The sequence below is a fragment of the Ovis aries genome, chromosome 11 (assembly GCF_016772045.2).
Source record: "Ovis aries strain OAR_USU_Benz2616 breed Rambouillet chromosome 11, ARS-UI_Ramb_v3.0, whole genome shotgun sequence".
In the NCBI taxonomy this organism is placed as follows: domain Eukaryota; kingdom Metazoa; phylum Chordata; class Mammalia; order Artiodactyla; family Bovidae; genus Ovis; species Ovis aries.
Genome location: NC_056064.1, coordinates 57,860,962 through 57,875,030, shown reverse-complemented (window position 1 = coordinate 57,875,030; position 14,069 = coordinate 57,860,962). Strand labels below are relative to the sequence as shown.

The 14,069-nt window shown below is 54.9% G+C and overlaps 1 protein-coding gene across 12 annotated transcripts in view; it reads right to left on the bottom strand.

Moving 5' to 3' along the window:
* Positions 1-1,032: 1,032 nt before the first annotated feature.
* LOC105616444 (uncharacterized) overlaps positions 1,033-14,069 on the bottom strand; it is a 157,341-nt gene continuing 144,304 nt past the window's right edge. For all 12 annotated transcript variants that reach the window (XR_009595415.1, XR_009595416.1, XR_009595413.1 and 9 more), the window contains one exon: positions 1,033-5,352. The gene's annotated coding sequence lies outside the window, so the exon portion shown is untranslated. The remainder of the gene's footprint in view (positions 5,353-14,069) is intronic.

The following is a 14,069-nucleotide window of genomic DNA, read 5'->3' as shown; positions in this document are numbered from 1 at the left end:
GGAACTTTCCTAATTAAGCAATTCCAGAACATTTCCCAGCTCTTGACTGCATGAGTAGTAGTGGGGAACCGCTATATCCGGGTGGGCTGGGACGAAGTCTTCTCCACGGATGGTTAGCAGGGTGGCCTAGAAAAGGGCCTTGGGGGTCTGACATGGAGCCATCTGCACTGGTATGCTGTACCCCACAGCGGGTGGGCATCAGAGATCACCATCAAGCAGACCTGAGCACCTGGATTTCTGCCTGGGCACCTGGATCTCTACTTGAGCACCTGGATCTCTACCTGAGTGCCTGGATCTCTACCTGAGTGCCCAGATCTCTACCTGGGCACCTGGATCTCTGCCTGGGCACCTGGATCTCTGCCTGGGCATCTGGATCTCTACCTGGGTGTCTGGATCTCTACCTGGGTGCCTGGATCTCTACCTGGGCACCTGGATCTCTGAGTGCCTGGATCTCTACCTGAGCACCTGGATCTCTACCTGAGTGCCCGGATCTCTACCTGGGCACCTGGATCTCTGCCTGGGCACCTGGATCTCTACCTGGGCACCTGGATCTCTGCCTGGGCACCTGGATCTCTACCTGGGCACCTGGATCTCTGCCTGGGCGCCTGTATCTCTACCTGAGTGCCTGGATCTCTGCCTGGGCACCTGGATCTCTGCCTGGGCACCTGGATCTCTACCTGAGTGCTTGGATCTCTACCTGAGAGCATGGATCTCTACCTGGGCACCTGGATCTCTGAGTGCCTGGATCTCTACCTGGGCACCTGGATCTCTGCCTGGGCACCTGGATCTCTACCTGAGTGCCTGGATCTCTGCCTGGCCACCTGGATCTCTACCTGGGTACCTGGAGCTGCAGCGCTTCAGACTAAAGATGTTTCCAGCAAAGGGTAAAGAACATGCCAGCTAGTTTGGTTCCGCTGAGGCTCATTCTTGGAAACTGGAGAGACTGGGTGTCTGTCCATCCCCTGGGGACTGGATATCTCCACGGGTTCTCGGCCTTACCCGATCAACAGCAATTGATGACGGACCAGACAAGAAATTCAGGCAAGCTTTATTCGGGCTCCGGCTACAGCAGCGGCAATGAAAACAAGTAACAGGCCCCCTTGCTTGTTCCCCTAGTGCAGGGAGCTGGCTCCTCCCATGGGGTGAGGGTAGGAGGCAGGTCCGGGGGTCAGGTGGAGGCGGGGCCTGGGTGGCGCTGTGTGCGGGGGACACGTGCAGGACCCTGCATTTGCTCTCCACCCCGCGCTTTTGCTCCAGGTGCCTCAAAAGTGGCAGTTGGCTTTTGAGTCTCTCTGTATGTTATTGTCCAGCATTTGCCCCAACTGCACATCACAGTCATGTCTAGTCCTTACAGTCTCTTTGCCTTTTGTTGCTGGAGGAGATGCTGTCTAGGTACAGTGGTGTCCCAGGTCCAAGCCGGTCTCACGTGAAGAGTGACAAGCCCAGTCAGTTCACTGTTGGGCATTTCAGGCCGAAATCATGTGTTCACTGTGAAAAACGGGAAACCAGGAGGTCTGTGTCTTTTTTCCAGAGGTGGTGGGGATGCTTATTTTAATGAGAGGCACAAGCTTCGCCCAACAGCCTGGGACCTGAGTTCTGAAGCGCTCAGGGCAGAGGAGGGAGGAGACCCCCCAAGGACCACCTGGAGAGTTCGCAGCCCCGAGCCATGGTCACGGTAAACCCCCTGGGCAGCTGGAGCCCTGAACACAGGCGCTTCACACCCAGGACGACAAGGCTTCCATACTGTTTTCCCCGCCTCGCTGAAGCCCAGGGCTGAGTTATCGGAGAAGGTGGGAGCTGGGGGAGGGGCGGGGGAGGGGCACGCAAGGAGGAAAGAAAGAAGGAGATGGAAAAAGTCTTTTTAAAAAAACCCTTCGACAGAACCCGATAACCTGGAGTACACGGTGATCGGTGCCGGACAGCATACAAACGCCAAAAGGCAAGTCCCAGGACGGGCCAACTTAAGACTTAATATTTGCCTTTCACTGAGCAAACTAATAAATCCCCTACAGTTTTAGCCACGCAGAGCTCCCAGTTTTTATTTATTGGTCAAGACGGCAGGCAGGTTTTTTTTTCTGCCTCCTAGTCACCCTGGGCAAACAGCGGTCCCCTTCCCTCTGGCCTGTCATCAGTCTGTATGTCTATTTGCCTTCTCCTTCGACAAGCTCTTGCTCGGTGCAGCTGACAGCAAGTGCAAACAGCTTTGAAGGAGTCGTTGGTAATGGACTTCCTAAGACAGCCCTGTCTTTGGCTGGTGTGGCCGAAGGCAAAGCAAGAGTTACCCATCAGCCATGGGCTGCATCAGACAAGGCTTAGAACTGAACACACGGGAGGAGAACTTGAGGAGGACCATTAAGACCACCCCCTACCTCTCCCATTTTACTGATGGGAAAAACTGAGAGCTGGAGAAAAAGGCTTGAGTGACTTGTACATGATCTTGGAGCAAGCTGAAATTAACCCGGGGACTTCCCCTGGAGGTTATCCAGTGGTTAAAACTCTTTGCTTCCATTGCAAGAGGCGAGAGTTCAATCCCTGGTCGGGGAACAAAGGTCCCACACGCCCTGAGATGCAACCCAAACATAAATCAACAGATAGACAAACAACTGTTGGATACCTTTAAAAAACTTAAAAAGAAATTGAGGCTGGGACTTGAGCCAGAGAGAGAGAGGGAAAAAAAGCAAATCCTTTAAGTCATGAACTCTATCCTTCCATATGGCAGCACTGTGGACGGCATGGCTAGAGGGGGTTTTGGGGAATGTGCGACGTGACTCCCTCATTTTACATGGAAGGAGCTAAGAAGCGGGACTTTCTGGGACAAAAGCTCAGGTCTCCTTGTCTCCCCACTCTGTGCTTTTTTAATCAGTGTAAGACACACAGCTGGACCCAGAAATGAGATGCCTTTGGCTCACTATCGGATGGAGAAACAGACGCACGTGGATGAAGCACTCCTTAGAATTCTGCTGCTCCCCCGAAGGCTGAATATCGTCCCACCTTCTCTCCCAGGTCTCTCTCCAGCTGCCAGAAAGGCTGCCTCCCCCACGGCCTGCCCATCCCGCATCCGATGCTGGAAACGGGATTCCTGCACGAGTCAGGGGTAGATCTAGATAAGAGCGATGCTCTAGACCACTTCAGGCTCTGCGGATCTGGGAGTCAACGCGGATGAGAAGAAGAGAAAGAACAAGAGGAAACTTCTGCTTTTGGTACCACAGTGGGACTTCTTCTGGAACCAATGACCACATGTGGGATATAAAAATGAAGGAAACATCTGAAATGAGTCCTTTTGAAAAAAAAAAAGAAAAAGAAAAATGACACCCCAGGGGCTGGCCAGTGTTCCTTTAACGGCAGTGAAGGCACGGAAATCCAGGACAGAGGGAAAGACGCACGTGGAGGAGGCTGGGTCTTTATCTCGACAGGTGTGCAACGACAGTCTTTTCTAGATGCTTGCATGCTCATCTCTACTCTAGTAGGCGATGACCTCCGCCCCTCATCCCGCCCCCCACCGGGGCCACCACACAAGATGAGCAGGGTTAGATGAGATGCTTAAGCCTGTCTTTCAGCAGAAGAGATAAAGCCTTGATCCTCTGACAAGAAGCAACAACTTCAGGATGGCATGCGATCCTGAAAGCCTGGCTTTAACTCACCTGGGAAGAACCTGTAATTTGCCTTCTGGTTGTTCTCACTTGTCATGAGCACCACAAACTGTGGCTGGCGCAACCTCCGTCTCCCCTCTCCCCCACTGCCACTACCAAGTTCCGCCGCCTTATCCCAGATAAAGCCCGTGTCTGGAAAGGGAAGGGAACTGGGGGAGGGGAATTCCGAGCCAACAGCCTCTGAGCTGACCTCGAAGGTTATCCAGGAGACTTCAGACAGAGAGCACACACTTTGGCCCAATTTACACGCCCCTGATATTTTACGGGACCCTAGAGGTCAAAGGAATTTCAGGAAGTCTTCCAGCCAACTCCTTCCCTCTCCAGACAACACCATCCCAGAGGTTTTTAGTTCTTGGTCTGTCTAGCTAAGATGCAGAAATTTTCTTCCTGGCTCTTATTCTATACAAACGTGTGACACACACACACACACACACACACACACACACACACACACCCCACAGTCTATTTTCCATTGTTTCCAGTGGCTGTATTATTTTTGTTTCATCATGAGCTGTTTTGTTCTCCACAGAAAAGGTTCACTTCCTCAACAGGACTTGGGTTTTGTGGGGCCCTATCTATGGTCTGGACACACTGGAAAGAGGGGGTCCTCTAGAAACACCATCAAGTCTGGCCCCTGGACAGTCTGTAATGAAGCACGGTGATCAGACAGGGACTCTGACTGCCCCGCTGGGAGCTGATCACGCATTCGTGTCAACAGAAGACGTGTCCATGTTCTGCTTCTCCACCTGCGTGCAATCCGAACCAAGAAAGCTGAACGTGGGCGATGCCGGCCTTCAGGATCCAGCTCCCTGTGAGGGCCCCTCCAGCATCCTAGCGTCTTTAGAGCCTGAAGGATTTCTGCACAGACCTGTATCACGTTGGAGCTTGTGGGGCCAGACCCCACACACATACATAAGGAGGGATGGTCTTCCAAGGCTGCTTGTACAGCACTGTGCAAACACCAGCCTTTTCAGAAGGAGCAAAATGTGAGACCAGTTGACTTATGTGTAGTGAACTATTCGCTCTATATCCAGCTGAGAAGTGATGGAGTAAAAGAGAACTGCTGAGTCCGAAGGCTCAGCAGACGTGGGAGGTGGGGAGCATGAAAGAATGCAGGAGAAAATCCTCCGGTTTCCGAGGACTGGTCGGGGGCGGTCTAAAGACCAGGCACCAGCAGAAGGAGTTATAAGGTCCAGGGTCACGGGGTGCCCTTCAGCTGGAGGCAGCCTCCTGGTCACGCAGGTCAACACAGACAGGATTGCTCAGGCCGAGGCTCTTTGCTTTCTCCTCAAACATCTTAAATCCAGAAGCTCCTTCAGCCTCCAGAATGTGTGTGTGTGTGTGTGTGTGTGTGTATCACCCAGTTGCGTCCACCTCTTTGCAACCCCATGGACCTGTAACCTGCCGAGCTCCTCGGTCCACAGGACAAGAATTCTGGAGTGGGTAGCCATTTCCTTCTCCAGGGGATCTTCCTGACCCAGGGATCGAACCTGGGTCTCTTATGTTGCAGGCAGATTCTTTACCACCTGAGCCACCAGGGAAGTCCATTCTTCAAAATGAGACTTCTCGTTCCAATCCAGAGCACTTGCCTCTTAAGAGAAGGTCCCATCTTAGCTCCTTGGGGTCTTCATGGTTACACTGAGGCTCCTGGTGGGGACTCCGGGCGAGAGGAACAGTTCTCCACCTGTCCTGCCTCCCAGGCCTGTGGACCAAAAAAAGCAACAGAGTGAGACTTTGCCTCCTGCCCTTTCAATGGATGTCTTTCAACAGCGAGCATCACCTTACTGCCTTTAATCCAGAACGTTCCAGCTACCGAGCAGAACACTGTTGTCATTCTTTAGTTGCTCAGTCGTGTCCGGCTCTTTGTGACCCCCAAGGACTGTAGCCCACCAGCTCCTCTGTCCAAGGCATTTCCCAGGCAAGAATAATGGAGTGGGTTGCATCTCTTTCTCCAGGGGAATCTTCCCAACCCAGGGATCGAACTCACATCTCCCACACTGGCAGGCAGATTCTTTACTGCTGAGCCACCTGGGAGGCCCAATGTTCCTTCAAGCAGTATTTTAGTTAAGGCGGGGAAAAGGCCTATTTACACTGTTCAAGTTTCCTTGGCGGCTCAGATGGTAAAACATCTACCTGCCAGTGCAGAATATCCGGGTTCGATCTCGTGGTTGGGAAGATCCCCTGGAGAAGGAAATGGCAACCCACTCCAGTACTCTTGCCTGGAGAATCCCACGGAGAGTGGAGCCTGGCAGGCTATAATAGTCCATGGAGTCACAAAGAGTCGGACATGACGAAGTGACTAACGCATACTGTTCAAGGAACTCTGTACACTGAATCATTGCTGGGAACGCTCCCACAAGTCTTACCACTACACCATGGCTGATTTTGAAAACCAAATACAGCTCAGAAGAAGCGGACAGTTCTGTTTTTCAGCCTGTGAGCCATGGGGTCAGGAGCATGGAGGGGTCAGATCACCCAGTTTACAGATGAAAAAACTGAGGCACAGAGGGGCCACGCTTCTCCGTACAGGATGGCCAGCGTCTAGTCCTTAAGCCTGATGTTCACTTCAGCTGGAACATCCCTCTGGTTTCACAGGTCGCTGTTCAGTTGCTCAGTCATGTCCAACTCTTTGCAACCCCATGGACTGCAGCACACCAGGCTTCCCTGTCCTTCACTGTCTCTCAGAGTTTTCTCAAACTCATGTCTATTGAGTCCATGATGCCAACCCACCATCTCATCCTCTGTTGCCCGCTTCTCAAGAGACCCTTAACAACTAATTAGGAGATGATCCAAAGTAGATAGGGGAGGAAGTGGAAAAATACAATTTAATGCATTTCCCTTCTGCACTGCTGACTGTAAATACGTGAAGACGGACTTGGCCTTATGCTTTCCTGGTTCCCCACTACCCCACCTAACTCCGAGTTTCTGAGCCACAAACACACTGAGTACCACGAAACGCCCTCAGGGGACTTCCTCATCTTAAAACTGCTGAGACCCTCCCTGGTGGCTCAGCTGGGAAAGAATCCACCTGCAATGCAGGAGACACCCTTTCAACTCCTGGGCCGAGAAGTTCCTCTGGAGAAGGGATAGGCTACCCACTCCAGTATTCATGGGCTTCCCTGGTGGCTCAGCTGATAATGAATCCAGCTGCAACATGGGAGACCTGGGTTAGATCCCTGGGTTGGGAAGGGATCTTTCCAGGATGGAACCTGGGGCTCCTGCACTGGCAGGTGGGTTTTTTTTTTTTACCATCTGAGCCACCAGGGAAACTTGAACAGTATAAATAGGCCTTTTCTCCCCCTTAACTAAAATACTGCTTTTAGAAGCAGCGTTGGGCTTCCTAGGTGGCTCAGCAGTAAAGAGTCCGTCTGCCAATGCAGGAGATGCGAGTTCAATCCCTGGGTCGGGAAGATCGCCTGGAGGAGGGCATGGCAACCCACTCCAGTGTTCTTCCATGCAGAATCCCCCTGGACAGAAGAGCCTGGCAGGCTACAGTTCATGGGGTCGCACAGAGTCGGACACGACTGAGAGGCTAAGCACACACACAGTCACGAATGCAGATAAATCTGGGCGCCCCCCTTCTCTGACTCTATCACTGCCAGCCCATGAGAAATCACCTGCAAATCTGCTCATTCACAAGCACCATGTGGGATGAGACGCTGAGAAGGCAGACAGAAACAGACAGGCACGCTCCACTTCGGGCCACAGCAGAGAGGCAACCACTGACTGAGCTGAGGCCAGAAGGACCTCAGCACCAGAGGGACGCACATGAGGAGACTGGGTGCAGGAGGACCAACAGGCCCTCTGCCCCTCCACGGTCCTGTGAGGTCGCGGCTCAGCCTGGCACGAGGGAGCTCTCCTTCCTGGGGGCTTGGGCTAAACCCCGGGTGGGGATGTGTGGGCTGCGATGAAGCCAGAGAGAGGGGTGCTGACGGTCAGAGACGGCAGGACATCACCGTAAGTGCCTTGGGGAGGGAGAAGATGCTTCAAGACGTTTGCCGGCAGGAGCACTGCTGAAGGAGAGACTGTGCAGGCAGGCGTCAGCTCCCCCAAAGCCAGCACAGCAGCCTTCACAGGGGTACCCTGGGGCTCCAGGTGGCCAAGAGGGAGACCGGAAGTCTCTCCCTCCAGACACTCTCCCTGGGGCCCCGAAATGCCCCCAGCAGCCCCAGAGTCCTGCTGAACTTTCTGGTTTCCACGTTTCCCCTCCTCAGACGCCAGCAGCTGTCTGAGCTGAACCGGAGAGGACCAGGGAGAAGGCCTTTCCCCAGGGAGACGCACACGGCGAGCAAATGAATTGGCAGCTGCCGGTGAATCACTCGGGGACTTCCTTCTCGTCTCCCAGCAACCACATGCACTCGGCACCGGGACATTAAACACAGAGGGGAACGTCGGGAGGCATGCGCAGAACAAGACAAAAAGCCAAACACACCACTGCTCCCCCCACCGCCCGACTCATCTCAACCCCACAGACCCAGCCAAGGGGGCCGGGGGCTGGAGTGGGGGAGGGTGGAAATGAGAGCCTCCACCCAGGGGAGGAGAACGAGGTAAGGACCAGCCTCAGCAAAGCCGGACACACCCTCGCCCCACACCAAACCCTTCTGGGTCTAGCGTTCGTATTTGGCCAAAGACACACCTCTGTTAGCCTAGAGAAAGGCACTGGGCCAGCAGATTAGTGGGCACCTGGAGATCTGAAAGATCACTTAGAAACCCAGACTCGGGGGCAGGGTGGGGGGGTTGGGAAGCTGACGGTGGTTGAGACGCCAGTTCGGCTTCCCTGCCTCTCCCCCCAGCATCATTCTCCAGGTTAAAGCAGCTGCTAACTCCAAGGCCGGGTCCCCTCCCCACCGCCTTCCACCCCTTTTCCCACTCGGATGTTTTCCTGCCTGTTGCTATGGCCACTAGGAGCTGGTTAGACAGGACTCCAACGCGCTGCCTTGCCCTTCAGACCCTGCCTCTCTGAAAACACCCAGGACAGAAGTAGAACGCATGTGAAGAGTCTACAGGTGGAGCAACTCCTGGAGAAAAACTGGGGACGAGGAGAGGAAGAACAGTAGTGGCAAGAGGGCCCCTGGGAAAGGCTGAGTGCGTGTGCATGCAAGCTCAAGTCTGACTCTCTGCCACCCCATGGACCGTAGCCCTCCAGGCTCCTCTGTCCTTGGGATTTTCCAGGCAAGAACACTGGAGTGGGTCGCCATGCCCTCTTGCAGGGGATCTTCCCGAGCCAAGGACAGAACCCACATCTCTTGCGCCTCCTGCGTTGGCAGCCAACGGGTTCTTTGCCACTGTGCCAACCTGGGAAGCCTGACATGCTGACTATCGGCCCCCAAAGATACGTCTTAATACCCCTGCAACCTGTGAATGTCGTTACCTTCTATGGCAAAAGAGACTGCACAGGTGTGAGCAAGCCAAGGATCTTGAGAGGCAGAGATCGCCTTGGATGACTGGGGGAGAGGGGGCACGTAGACTCACAAGTGTCCTAAGGAAAGGGAAGCGGAGGGGGGTGCGACACAGAGGAAGGAGCTGGAGGTGTGAGGACAGGAGCGGGAGGCTGGAGGGAGTGTTTCAAGGCAGGAAGCAGGAGGCAAGGTAAGCAGGCGGTCGCCAGAGGCTAGAAAGGCCGGGAAGTGAACCTTCCCGAGAGCTTCCCGAAGGAGAACAGCCCTGCAGACACCCTGACTCCGACCCACTGAGAGTGGCCGGAGAAAGAGACTGTGAGAGAAGAAGTGAGTGTGGGTTCAAGCCCCTGCGTTTGTGCTGATCTTCTTGCACCATATAGGAAACTGAGCTTGTCAGTCAGGCATGCACCATCTGCTCCCCCACTGACCTAGAGAAGAGGGATGCTGGCTGCTCTTGGTTGGGGTTGGGGGGCTGGCACTGGGATGAAGTCCGAGGCACTGGAGGATGCTCAACTACACCCCTGGCCTCCAGCCTCGAGAAGCCAGGAGCAGCCCCGCTCAGTGTGACCACTGAAAACGTCTCGGACGCTGGCGTGTGTCTGGCATTGGGGGGTGGGGGGTGGGGAACTGCAGAATCCCTCCCACAGACAATCACTGCCCCTGAGGTGCGGCCCTTTCCTGACTTCGGCTGCACCTGAGAATCACCTGGCAAGCTTTTCAAAACTCCCATGCCTGGGGCTCGGCCCAGCCTGGGGAAGCCGGAATCGCTTAGGGCGGGACGAGGCAGCAGTTAGAGCCGAGCCGCTGATTCTGATGGGTGGCGGGTGCTGAGAACCATTGCACGTTGCCAAGGGCCAGCGAGCCCAGAGAGAAGAAGAAGAAGGTAGCGATACACCTGAGTCCCGACGACAGCCGGGACACAAGACGCCCCGAGGCAGAAACCACACCAGGCTCGCCAGGGCAGACCTGGGAACGCACATCCCAGCTGCCAGACAGGTGACTGGCTGGCGTGGAATTCCTGGGGGCTGTGTCACCGCGTTTCCCATCAGAACAGGGTGGACGCCTTGCAGGAAGGTGTCTCCCAGGAATAATCACACAAAGCCCCAGCCTCCTCCGCTCATGAAGCCAGCACAAAATGAGCCGGCTCCCACCCAACGCTATAAACATGGACTTACTGGATAAGAAGCACCGTCTCGGTAACAACGGTGATCCTGCAGTGGGGCCGGTTTAGGAACGGGGAGCCTCCATTCTGCATCCAATTGGTAAACTCCCCAGGCACTGAAACCAGAATCCACCCACAGATGCACTCTGAGCAAGGAGAGACTTCACTTCTCGAAAGCTGTCCTGATAATAAGCTTGGCTGGCGGCCCCTACCCGGGTCAGAGAGGAAAGGGATGAGAGAATCTAATGAGAAATCAGCCACTGAGCAAGAGACAGAGCTGAACAGGTTGATGCTCTGACTCCTTGCAAAGAAGGATGCGGTCACGTGTAAGTTCTCTCTCCTGCTGGGACCATCTTTTTCCTTCATTATTTCATCCCCAGCCTGCCTGGCTGAAAGGCTGAGCCAAGCATTTCCTGATTGTCTTTGGCCCAAATCGTGAAGTCCAGGATGTCACTGGGGGAAGCAGAGGGGAGGAGGGAGAGGAAGGAAAAAAATTTAAAAAGGAGGTGAGGAGGGAAGAGGGAGTGGGGGACAGAGGAGCAGGGGACAAGAGAGGCTCACAGCTACAGGATGAACAGGTCCCACCCGTGTCAGGATGGGAAGATGGGTGACAGGCGTGCGTCGGGCTCTCTTAGCAGGGCCCCCAACCTGCAGGATCTGATGCCTGATGGTCTGAGGAGGAGCTGATGCAACAATAAGAGAAATAAAGTGCACAATGAATGCAATGTGTCTGAATCATCCCCAAACCATCCACCCACCCAACCTGGGTCCATGGAGAAACTGTCTTCCAGGAAACCGGCCCCTGATGCCAAAACCACTGTCCTACAGGAGAGGCGAACTCCCTGTGGGTCTTTAAGAGGCAAAGGCTCAGGGGGATGGAGCCTCCCAGCTCCTGCCCTTCCCCTCCCCGGGATTCTTCCAGTCCACTTAATGCACCTGCTTGGAACAAAGCGGAGAAATCCAGTTGCCCCGCACCAGGGCTATCAAAGAGGAAAGGAGCTCAGGGGCCTGGTCTGTCCTCAGGGACACTGAACAGGTTCCTGGGCAAAGAATCTAGTGCTTTAGGGTTCCCCCTGGCCATTCCCAAGGCTTCCACATTCCCTTCCTACATCCTGCCCTTCCCCACAAAGTCGGAATGCATCTCACTCTTAACTAGAGCAACTGAACTGAACTGAACTAGAACCTCTGGGTTCCCTCCAGCCTATAAACCTCGTGTGCTAATGTCCCGACTCTTGCAAACTCGCTGAGAAATAAGCTTTAGGAAGCTTCCAGATGTACCGCTTGTAGGGCGGTATTTCTCTCTGTCTCCAGGGGTCCAGTCACGAGGTCAGCAGCCTGCCTCCCCAGGTGAAATCTGAGGGCCAAGAGGCTCTGCCCGGGTGTGGGCGGGGAGACACCCTTTCCCGCAGGACCACACTCAACCACTGTGTTCATCAACTCCACCCTTGCAAAGACATGACCTCCTACACCCTGTGCGTTCTTCCACCATCCCCATGCCCTGTTTCTTTCACTCTTCCAGGTGAGCCCTGCATCCCTGGAGTGTTCATGCAGTGCAAACACCTCGGAGCGACAACAGAGAGGCAAGCCTGCAACTCCCAAACGAGTAAGCTTTGTCCTCTGTGAGCATCCACCACACCTCTCCCTTAAAATTCTCATCAGACAGCCCCCGTAACGGAGCCCAGGACCCATCAACACGGGGTGGCTCTTCCACGTGAGATGCTAAGTCAACACCGGCAGAGATGTCTTAGGAGCCGGACCGGCCAAAAGAACAAGGGAATGGCATTCGTGACCTGTCAAGGCCCCCTCGGAGCTGGTGGCCTCTGATCTCTAGGAAGCTAACTGCCAACGGGCAGCCTTGTACACACACAGCCACGCACACACCCTTCCCCACACGCACACCCCGAGGGATTCTTTGCACAAGGTGACGCGGTGTCCCTTTGATGCTTGCCGGATGTGTTCCCATTGGGCAGAAACCAGACCTCAATAAAACCGGGCATTATCAAGAGGCCGCTGGTGGGTGATTGCGCCCGCCTGTTATCTCCGTGGCCCTGGGTGGGGCACTCTGTGGTTCTCCACGGAAAAGCATTAACTTCTAGGTGGATCAAAGACCCTTCCGAACTGGCCGACCCGGATCTCTTGTTTATCCGAAGGGACTGTTCCCCAAGATGGACTTTAAGATAACTGGGACCCCAGTCCCAGACTCCTCTGTCCTCTGCTTATCTGTCCCTCGGGGGCCGCCTAACGGCCAATCACAAGGGCCTTCTGCTCTCTCGCTTTTCCAGGTGGCCCATTAAACAACAGAGAGTAGGGGACTGGGCCCCGGAGTGTCCTGGCCCTGCTGCAAGCTGGGGACCCGGGGGCAGAGAGACACCTACTTGGGGGGAATCTCTCCATGAATCACTCCAGGGAGGGGGTGTTCCAGAGAGCAGGATGTTTACTACACTCTTCCTTCAGGAGGGAGAGACTGACAGGTCCTAGATGGACAGTTCCCCACACTTGGCCCCTGAAGTCCCTGTTTGGACTCTGCTGTCTACCCTGATGTTGAAGTGCCCACGATCCACCTGTGGGAGGACCCAGAGGGACCTCTGAGCCAGTCTGGCTCTGGATCGCCCACCAGCCTGGAGAGGAAGAGCACGTGCCCTTCAGGGTAGCCAGGTGTGGTGGCCTGGGTGCCTCCCCACCCTTCCTCGGCTCCACGCGGGTCTGGCAGCTGCACGGTGTGGCCAGGCTATTCTTCTTTCCGTGCACAGCACCCGGCTCGGTGTGCAGCCCTGACAAGGCACACGGACGAACAGAGCAGGGAACTAACAAGTGAGCCGCCTGCAGCTCAGTGGCAGGCCTGCGCACTAAGTCGCTTCAGTCGCATCCGACTGTTTTGCGACCCCGCCGTGAACTGCAGCCCGCCAGGCTCCCCTGTCCATGGGGATTCTCCAGGCAAGAATACTGGAGTGGGTTGCCATGCCTGTCCATGGGGATTCTCCAGGCAAGAATACTGGAGTGGGTTGCCATGCCCTCCTCGAGGGGATCTTCCCGACCCGGAGATTGAACGCTGCGTCTCTTACGTCTCCTGTGGAGGCAGGCGGGTTCTTCACCACTACTGCCACCTGGGAAGCCTCGGTCCCGCCGACAGGGAGGACTCCAGGAAGCCCATGGCCCTGGAGATGCTTCACTTAATGATGCAGAGTCAGATCGAGGTTCACCTTCAGAGTCCCAGGCAGGCCACCTCCATCCTCTATAGCCCACCTGCAAAGCAGGAGTTACACTCAGACCGCCTCCCCGGTAGGGGTGCTATGAGGACTGAGGCTCAAAAAGTAGCGTTTGTCTTCATTACTATATTTCCCTATAGCATTGTCTTTATGAAGGAATCTAGGGGACTTCTCTGCTGGTCCAGTGGCTAAGACTCTGTAGTCCCAACGCAGGGGGCCCAGGTTGGATCCCTGGTTGGGGAACTAGATCCCACATGCGGCAACTACAGATCCTGCAGCCGCAACGGAGATTCAGGGCAGTGAAATAAATATTAAAAAAAAATAAAATAAAATCCAGGTAGCACGTTTTCAAGGGTGGAAGAAGAGGCGCGTGCCTTGGTTATATCCCTGGTGTGGACCAGACGTGAGAGGCGTCTGAAATGCCAGCTTGATCTTCCATCACTGCTTTTCTCCTCCTTTTTTAAAACAATGAAGTCGTTTCTGGCATCGAGAGGAACCCTTACCTCTTTCCATGTTCCCTCATCTGCCCCTAAAAGCCTGAGGACACCATGTACAGGGAGTTGGCGACCGAGCCAGGGGTCACGAGCGGGTGATAACAGCTGTTTCCAGGGGAGCCCTGCCGTGAACATGGCCACGGACAGTCCAGGGGCTG